The sequence below is a fragment of the Prionailurus bengalensis genome, chromosome D2 (genome assembly GCF_016509475.1).
Source record: "Prionailurus bengalensis isolate Pbe53 chromosome D2, Fcat_Pben_1.1_paternal_pri, whole genome shotgun sequence".
In the NCBI taxonomy this organism is placed as follows: domain Eukaryota; kingdom Metazoa; phylum Chordata; class Mammalia; order Carnivora; family Felidae; genus Prionailurus; species Prionailurus bengalensis.
In genome coordinates, this window is record NC_057351.1 from 35,307,613 (window position 1) to 35,317,399 (window position 9,787).

At 45.2% G+C, this 9,787-nt stretch overlaps 1 long non-coding RNA gene across 1 annotated transcript; it reads right to left on the reverse strand.

The window, feature by feature from the left end:
- Window positions 1-1,836: 1,836 nt before the first annotated feature.
- Window positions 1,837-3,735, reverse strand: LOC122493524. Its single transcript, XR_006299909.1, has 2 exons — window positions 3,689-3,735; window positions 1,837-2,245 (listed from the first exon to the last, which is right to left on the reverse strand). It is a non-coding gene; the product is annotated as an uncharacterized LOC122493524 (long non-coding RNA).
- Between the last annotated feature and the right edge of the window lie 6,052 nt (window positions 3,736-9,787).

Sequence of the window (9,787 nt, forward strand, 5' to 3'; positions counted from 1 at the left end):
TGAGCAATTAATCTGCAAAATGCAGAGATGTGAGTATGTGTGGGCATCCAGGTAGTGAAGCATATCAGATCGAGCACATGGGGGAACAATGCAAAGAGAGGAAAATGTGACCCCTGGACTTACTTCTTTCACAATATGAGATGCCTCATCAAGCCCACATCCATCTGGGTCCACAGGGCTGACAGGGGAGGAGGATACCGAGGTCTGAGAAGGGTGGAGTCAAGGCTAAGCTCCCACTGCAAGGATGGCAGCAGAAGTTGGGCATGGCTCAGAGGAGCAGGCTGGGACACCTTCTGGATGGTGCCTGCTATCTCCCCACAGGGTCAGGCTGCGAGGCAGGCTGTCATCATTGCAGGCCCCATTTCCTGTCCTCTCAGATGTGACACACCATTAGGGAAGGGTGACCCGGTTCCAGCCTTTTCTCCAGCCTGGGGCCCATCATTGCATTTACAGGACCAGGACAGCGGATATGAGGTTGTGGGGTGCTTTATTATTATGATTATTCAAAAGAAACTTACCTATTGACAAGAAACATATACACAAAAAGAAGAGCAATCATAAGTGCCCAGCTCAATGGATCCTCTCAAAGTGAACATACCCACTTCAAGAAATAGGGCATCCCAGAAGTCCAGAAACCAGTCAATCACCCCCTCCTTCCCCAGTCAGCTAGGTAGCTACCCTGCATTGCAGTTTTTAAAACCATTAGGTTGCACTTTTCAGGGCACCTGGGTGGCTCAGTTGGTTAAAAGTCTGACTGTTGCTTTTGGCTGAGGTCATGATCTCCCAGTTGGTGAGTTCAAGCCCCATATTAGGCTCTGTGCTGACAGCATGAAGCCTGCTTGGGATTCTCTCTCTGCCTGTCTCTCTGCCCCTCCCCTGTGTGCATTCTGTCTCTCTCTCTCTCTCAAAAATAAATAAACAAACTTTAAAAGAGGACATTAAAAAAAGATTTCACTTTTCAAATTTTTTTTTTATTTTGAGAAATTTCCAATCTACAAAATAAATTGGAAAAATAGAATAGGAACACATGTATACTTACCTAGATATACTGATTGTTAACATTTTGCCTCATATTCTCTTGTCTTTCTGTCTTTTGTCCTCAGAATCTACATGTGTGATTTTCAGAACTATTTGAGAGTTATTTTCAAACATCTTGACACTTTATCCCTAAATATTTAAGCACATGTCTCTTAAAAACTAGGACATTTATACAGTGTAATTATCACACTCAAGAAATTTAAATTACTATACTACTATTATATAGTATATAGCTGATATCCATATCTCCGTAATTGTCCTAATAATGATCCTTGTAGATATATGTTTTTAAATCTATAATCTAAACCTGGAAAACATTTTGCATTTAGCTATATGTCTCCTTAGTTTTCTTTAATCTAGAACAGTTCCTTTATCTATCTATCTATCTATCTATCTATCTATTAATCAATCTATCTATCTATATCTATCTTTTGGTCTTCCATGACTGACATTTTTGAAGAGTACAGGCAAGTTTTCTAGAATGTCTCTGAATTTGGATTTGTCTGATTGTTTCTTCATGACTGAATATTGTTTGAACATTCTTGGCAAGAATGCTACATGAGTTTTATTATTGTGTATTTATTCTTTACAATTAATTTATTATTAATAATAGTGGCTGTAATTTATTGGGTGCCCATCATGTGATGTGGGGATTACTATGTCCATTTTATAGGCCAGGTCACTGAGGCAGAGAGTGGCCAAGTACTTTTCCCAAGGTCACATAGTGAGGGGAAGTGCCAGGATTTGGTCTGTCTCTACTGCCCATGCTCAAAATCATTTTTTTTTTAAAACAACAACAACTGATAATCAGTTTAATAAAAAGTTTGACTTAAGCATCTGCAATGGTGACTTCAATCTTGACTCCTAGCTCAATACTGATAGAAGTAATCTGCTTAACAATCTCAGAAGGACTGTGTAAATTAATGAGTCGCTTGTGGATCCTCATCTGAAAACGATCTGAAGTCTTTACCATGAGTTTTTCTTGTGGTGATTCTCAGAGGCTTGGTGGACATTTGAACTTGTCCTTTCCCTTTAGATTCTTTCCTTTTGCACCTCTGATCAAGTCAGTACATATCTTCTCTAAAGATTTTATGTTGTGGCTGGTTAGAGTAATTTTCACTGGTGAATCCCCACCTCTGGTTCCATGATGTCTTCTGGATGTCTTTAAAAGCCATGGCTGCAGCGGGGCTTCCTGACTGACTTGTTCCTGGGAGAGAACAAACAGTGAACAGTCAGGAGCAGAAGTGGGGTGCCCAGAGCTCCGCTTTAGCTGTGACCATGTCTTCCTCAAAAAGAGCACTCAGAATCGGTTCTGGCCACTGACTTGAGGCTGTGCCCTGGCTGTGCCAGAGGAGCCTGTCTGTGGCATCTCAGAGGAGCACAGGGCCTCTCCCTTCATGGGAGCTGGTGCTGAGGTGGGCACCTCTGTCTGTGCAGGAGAGGTGAAAACATGTCAGACCCAGAGCTGATGGGCAAGTCAAAACTGCTAGTTAAATGGCTTTAAAGTAGTGGCCATTTATAAGTTAATGAAAGAGAAAATAGGCACATTATACATACAGATTTGTCCTTAATGAGGGGAAAAGGCATTGTTTACTGATGTTCAGTTCTAATTATCCATGCACAAGGCTAGCTTTTTTCCAGCAGTGCAGCATGCCCCCGCTCTCCTATCTTCTACCATGTTCCTTTAACCCCTTCAGTGCCCAGCTGGGTAGTGACTCATCCCTCAAAGCACCAGTTTCCAGTGCTGGCTGAGTAGCCAATTTCTGACTCAGTCTGCTGGGACCTTTGGCCCTGAGACAGGCCTGGCGGCTGTTTATGTCCTCTGCTGTCCTCAGCTGGGTGCCAGATGGGGGACAAGGCTGCCAGGGCCCTCAGGGCAACCACCCTTGGAAGAGGCAGAGCTCAGGGATGGCTGCTTTTCTGGGGTGGAGGCTTCTGGGTAGCAGGAAGGACCCAACAGATGAGGGAGATGGAAGGAAGGAGTTCCAAGCTGGGCACTCCCCAGGAGGTAAGGGCTTAGGAGCATCAGCCACCGATACCATCCTATATAGTTTCTCTGAAACTGTCAAGAAGGAAGGGGCTCCCTTGGGAAAGGTGAACAGTGGGGTATACCCCAAACACACCTCTCACCATCGCTGAGGTCATGCCTGTTCATTTCTCACTTAGCATAAACACACCTGAGGTCACCTGGATAAACAGATAACGCCTCATCACCCTATAAGCTTCCCCCTGCGTCTCCATGTCCCAGCTGCTAGATGTTGCTTGTCCTCCGTGGGGACATAAACTAGCAACACAGATGAGTGGGACACGCCTGACTATTGTCAAAGTGAGGTCACACAGCCTGTTCAGCTTGGGAAATCAGTGAGGAGAGAAGAAGGTGCAGGGGCTATACACTGGAGGCAGGGTGGAGGAGATGGCTAAATGGACCCCAACCACAATCCTCCAGGGGCACATTTGAGCTGTCTTTAGGAGCCTAGGCTGGGAAGGAATTTGGCTTTCCCTTGAACTTTCTGGGTGAGTTAAAGGTAGCAGTTCTAATTTGCTAACGCTCAGAGTACCTTCACCACTCTGCACTGGGCGGGGCGTGTCCAGGAAAATGTGCCTGGGGACTCCCCACAGGTTGTTGTATGGGTGATGGCAAAAACATTACCTCCATGGGGCGCGTGGGTACCTCAGTTGGTTAAGAGTCCACCTTCGGCTCAGGTCACGATCTTGCGGTCTGTGGGTTCAAGCCTTACGTTGGGCTCTGTGCGGACAGCTCAGAGCCTGGAGCCTGCTTCAGATTCTGTGTCTCCTCTCTTTGCCCCTCTCACACTTGCACTCTGTCTCTGTCTCTCAATAATAAATAAACATTTAAAAAAAACAAAACAAAAACCATTACCTCCATGACCATTAGACAAGAGTCCATGGAGTGACCCCACAACCTAATTTTGAGGGTTTGAGAAAAGGAGGTGCTTCATGATTGATTAAAAAGGAAGCTGAACAAAGCCAATAAATTTGAAAATTTAGATAAAATGGACAAAGTCCTAGAAAAAACACAAGGTATCAAAATTGACAAAAAATAGAAAGCCTAAGTAATCTTATAACTATTAAAGAATATGAATGTTTCATTAAAGATCTAATTACAGAGAAAATGCCAGGCTACAACTGCACTTCTTCCTTTGGCAGTTATTGGGCATTTGCTGCTATTAAAGCCACACATTTGATCTGTGTTCACCTTCTTATGCCTATTTCCAGCACTCTGCTGAGATAAGGAGTTATGCTGGAATCCTCTTTCCCATCCTTAACCCAGAAGAGATGTCATGCAGCATCCTTTCCATAAATACCTCCTATTTATTTGATGCTTTGAGTGGGAAGCCAGAAGAAATTTTATGAGAACATTAAGGGTCTCTGTGCTAAGCAAGTCACCTGTATTGATCTTATTTAATGTGCGTAAACATAATGCAAGAGAAACATTATTATTCCTATCTGAGGTTCAGAGAAGTGGCCTGACTTTTCCAAGTCACAGAGTTAGTGATAAGGGAGAAAGGAAAGCTGGAGCCTAGGGTCTTCTGACTCCAAAGTCTATTCCTGTCCTGCTGTGCCACACTGCTGCCCAGAACAAGCCTGCTCCTTCGTCAAGGAAAAGAAGATCATGACTGAACCCTCTCCCTACCCAGACTCCATCTCCAGCTGTCAACATTAAGGTGTCCCTCCCATCCTGATTATATAATGCTCAGGAATTTCTTCAGTTGGTGAATGACCCTCTTACATAGCAGCCCCCAGAACTGAACCTGGCATTGAAAGGCATGGTTGGCTATTCTGTTTGTCTATTGCTAAGTTAAAAATTATCCCAAACTTAGTGGTATAAAACAGCCATATATTATGCTTATAGACTCTTGGAGTCAGCAATTTGAATAGGGTACAGCATGGATGCCTTGTCTCTGCTCCCAATGTATGGTCTCATCTGGACGATCTGAAGGCTGCTGGTGACTCAGTAGCTGGGGGCTCCTTTGCTCATATGTCTGGTTGCTGTTGCTGGCTGTTAGCTTTTGGCTGTGACCTTAGCTGGGACTCTTGGCCAGAATATCTATATGTGACTTCTCTGTATAGCTTTGGCTTCCTCACAATATAGTAGCTAGATTCCTGTGTGAGAGAGCCAGGTGAAAGCCACATTGCCTTTTATGACTTAGTTTTGCTACTTGTACAGTATCACATTGGTGACATATCATTTGTTGAGGTAGCCACAAAGTCCTACCAACTTCAAGAGAGAAGTAGACTCACCTTCTGGATGGGTGAGTGTTAAGGTTCTAGAAGAGCAGGTGGGACTGGAAATATTACTGTGGCCATTTTTGGAAAATACAGCATGCCTCATGGGCCTAGCTCAGAGGAAGCTTTCCACACAAGAGGACTTGAGAGTAACACAACACCCTTCATTCAGTCAACACACAGTGGTTAAAGTATCTTCCACATGCCACACACCGCCTCCCTGATGGGGTAGCTGCACACATTTTTAGTTCCATCCTCACTTAGGTCCTCCCCCTGAGGCCCTGAGACATTTGGTCAAGATGAGGGAACTTTGGGCTTAAATTCTCTCCAACCTTCTGGGAAACATTGCTCTGAGTCACTGTGTCTAGTGTTCAGAGAATAATTTCTTTCTCTGGGGGCAGCTATTAAATTGAAGTTTTATACTCCCATTCCTGAAAGAGCAGGTATATTGAACAACTGAACAGTTTCTGGTTAAAAAAATTGTTTTAATGTTTATATTTGAGAGAGAGCATGTGCAGGGGAGGGGCAGAGAGAGAGACACAGAATTCGAAGCAGGCTCCAGGTTTTGGCTGTCAGCACAGAGCTCTACAGGGGGCTCGAACACGAGACCATGACCTGAACCGAAGTTGGATGCTTAACCAACTGAGCCACCCAGATGCCCCAGTTTCTGTTTTTTGAAGAAAAAAAAACCACCCAATTTGTTTTTTTACTTATCTGTCAGCAGGAAAGAGGTTCCTGCCCTTTGATGAGACTAAGAAGTAGGGTAATCTATTTGTGAATTGGCTCTCTGTGGTGTAGAGGAGGAAGCTGGGAGGGCTCCTCTGTCCCTTTAGCACAGGAGCGTGGCTAGTGTAACTGGCTCACTTGCTGTCACCCTGGCTAATGTAATAAGCTGGTCATGACAAGTTGAAGGATAGCTTGCATAATAATCACGATAATAACCAGTATGCATCATACTGTACAGTATGTATCAGCTGTGGGCTGAGCATTTTACACACCGTCCCATTTAATCCTCTTTTTTAAAAAGTGTATTTATTTATTTTGAGAGAGAGCGGGAGGGGAAGAGAGAGAGGGAGGGAGAGAGAGAGAGAGAGAGAGAGAGAGAGAGAGAGAATCCCAAGCAGGCTTCACACTGTCAGTGCAGAGCCCAGTGCAGGGCTTGAACTTACAAATCATGAGATCATGACCTGGGCTGAAATCAAGAGTCAGATGCTCAACCAACTGAGCCATCCAGTTGCCCCTCCCCCCATTTAATCCTCAATGCTGTGAGGAAGGTACTAAAATTGTTTTCAAGGATGAGGAGACTACTTACTAAGGTTCAGAGAAGTTAAATAATTTGTCCAAAGGCACACAGCTAGGAAGTGATTGAATCCAGGGGTTCAAATGGACTCCAGGGACTGTTCTCTTAACAGTGGGCTATGTTGTACAGATACAGGCCTGGTAGCTTAAAGGGAGGGGCAAGAATCAGAGTATAACAGGCTCTGGATTTTGGGTCTCTCTTGGTTGGGTAACATAGACTCATTCTGCTTAGTCTTCTCATCTGTAAATGGGGATAATACCTACCAGAACAGGTTAAGTAAGGTGCCAGCATAGTATTCCAGACTCAGTGGGAACTCAGTGTATGGTTAGGGAGTCCTTTTCCCTTTCTCCTTCCTCCATAATTTGCCTTGGCCTCCCTTCCCAGAAGTAGGGGGATGGACAAGATGATTTTCTTAACTATAGCTGCTCTAAAATCCCTGGTTCTCTAAGCTCTTGCTGGATTTCAGGATTCCAGTCCCTCTCCGCTGTGCTTTTCATTGGGAGAACTTTAAATGATTTTATAAAAACTGCAAATGTACAAGGTAATTGAGTCTTCTGTTTTATTACCCTGAGCTGCCTGGACCTTGCCTGGCCTCCTCCTCACTCACTGAGCCGCCAGAATAAAGTTGGAAGTGTTTGTGCTGGTAATATATAGGACTTAATTAACCTGGCCTTTTATAGCATTTCCAATGGAGGGTTGGAACAAACTTGAGGCAGCTTGAGAAAAGGGAAGGGGGGTGCCTGGGGTGGGAGTGTGTATGTATGTACAACATTCGATGTTGTGTTTTTTTCCCCCTCCTGTTCTTTTCCCTAGTACTTTAATCAGCACTTAATGACCCAGTCAAAAATCCATCATTCAGTCCCAGACACTGGTGGGAAGGGCTAGAGGGAGGTGTGCCTTCTTTCCTTGTCTACAGTAGGCCATGGAGTGGTCAGTGAGTCCAACCATACCAACTCCATTCCCAGAGACTCCCAGCAGAGGCTAATCCTAGTAGGAGACAGTGAATGGAATTAACTCTGGGTTGGCTAATACCATTCCCTACTCAAATGCAAACAAACCTCAGAAGACTCCAGTGGGGTCAGGTCCGCATTCCTGGGAGCCAGTCTGAGTTCATCTCTTATTCTGTCTACCCGTTCCTCCCTCTACTCCTGAATATTCCCACTCCTTTCCCTTTCCTGCATGAAGCCATGCCTGAACTGGACACCCTTCTAAACCAGCCCAGGAAAAAGTGACTCAACTCAGATCCACTCTGGCTACAGGGGGAGGGGTTTATAAGTGCCAAAGTACCTTGCAGCCATTATTTTAGGGAGACTTCCAAGTGAGGGCAGTCGGGGTAAATGCCTCTCACCAGCTGCCTATTCAAACCATTGCTCCACATGCCATGGCTCATAAATCCTACCCCGACACTGCCGAGTGGTTACATCATCTCTAAACCTCATGCAACAATTCGATTTGGAAATAAAAAGGCAGGTGTTAATTGACTCACTCCCTCTGCCCCTTTGTGGTGCCCCTGACCCTCGATAGCTTTTAACCTCACAGTTAATAAAAGTTTGGGGCCCAGCCCTAGCACGGTTCCTCATTCATTCTTTCATAACGTCAGCAAATTCTTACTGAGAAACTGTAATGTAAGTCACTGGCCAGTCCCTTAGGGGAGAGTGTTAGGTGGCCAAAGGTGAGTAAGAAGCATTTCGTCCCTGAGGAAAGCTTCCAGAGGAGGATCACACATTATGCACATTTGGGCAGCAGGTGCCTTGTGTCCCCAGAGAAGGCCTGGTGCAGCCACCGTTTTAGTGGGTGCCACCACTCAACTCTTGAGTTTGCCTGCCCAGCATCCATTCCTCCTCTCAGAGCACCCAGATTCTCCAGAGAATTCATATCTCTTTCCCTAAGTATACATAGTTTCAAATGGGGTTGAATGTCTAGGGTCCCCAGGGATCAGCCCAAGACTAGATCTAGCCAGTCAGAGCAGGTCAGCCCCCTGGCCACGGGGATTAGGTCAGTGATGGGCATGGAACTGAAGCTGGGCTAATGAACACTGTTGCTTCAACTACTGTGGAGGGGAAGCTCTTTTTTCCATTGGGATTTGCCGGAAATAGGCCTGGGGCTGTTTGTGGCTCTCTTGCCCTAACTCCAGAGCTGCTTCCTGAGCCGTAGAGTGAAGCCATCACTTCATTCCTTCCTGTAGGAGAGCCTTTGGCTTCAGGTCATGCTGTCTCCTGCACCACCACGAACAGCTCTTGCTTTTTCTGTGTGTGTATTATCCCAGGTTCAAGTGATCCCCTGTCTACCTTCAATTAGTCTGTGTCCAGGAAGAATTTCAAGGAAAGCAGAGCTGTGAGGTGGAAAGAAAAAGATTGCTGAGGGTGTTAGATAACTAGATCCAGCCCTGCTTAAGTCTTGAACCCCTGAATTTTCACTTAAGTGGGCTAATGAACAGCTTGACGTTCCCTCTGTTTACATTTGCAAGAGTCAGTTTCCTTAGAATTTCTGTTGCTGATCCAGTCCCCGCGTCCCAAGCTATCTAGGTACAGCGACCACTTGGAAGTCACCATTACCTTCCCCCAACTCAACAGTGGGCCAAAGAGACATGGCCTCCTTTCCTCTTTCTCATTTTGATAGAGTTAGGCCCTGGCAAGAGAGGTGCCTAGAGCATGTAATTTCAGTGGCAGTTGTTTTTAAGGTCTGTGCTAGTGTGATTCTGGGAGTGAGTGCCTCCTTAAATTTGTGCCCTAGGCTCCTCTTGTCACACCCTAGTCTGGCCCCGTTCAGGTTGTTGGGCATCCATGCCCATGTGTCTCTAGGCCCAGCCTGAAGAATTCAGAGTAGATTACTACTGTCTTTCTTCCCCCAGAGAGGGCTTGACTCATTCTCTGGGCCTTGGAGGATAATGGTCTATAAAGGGCTGCTCTGAGGATTTAAGCAGATCAAACCAGAGCAGAACTAAGCACAACTCATTCCAGCTCAAGTATCCTTCAAAAGGGCAATCAACCTATAGCATCCATGTTTGGCACAGGTAAATCAATGGGGAATCTTCAAATTAGGGTAAGTTCAGAATTATTTGGAACACCAGATTTGCTTTTATTTGTGTTCATCCATGATTTGACTTATCTTAGGATGAGATAATAGTTTTTCTTGGCACAGACTCATTGAATGTAGACAGAGCATCAGCCACTTGGACCTAGGGAGACTGTGCCTGAGATA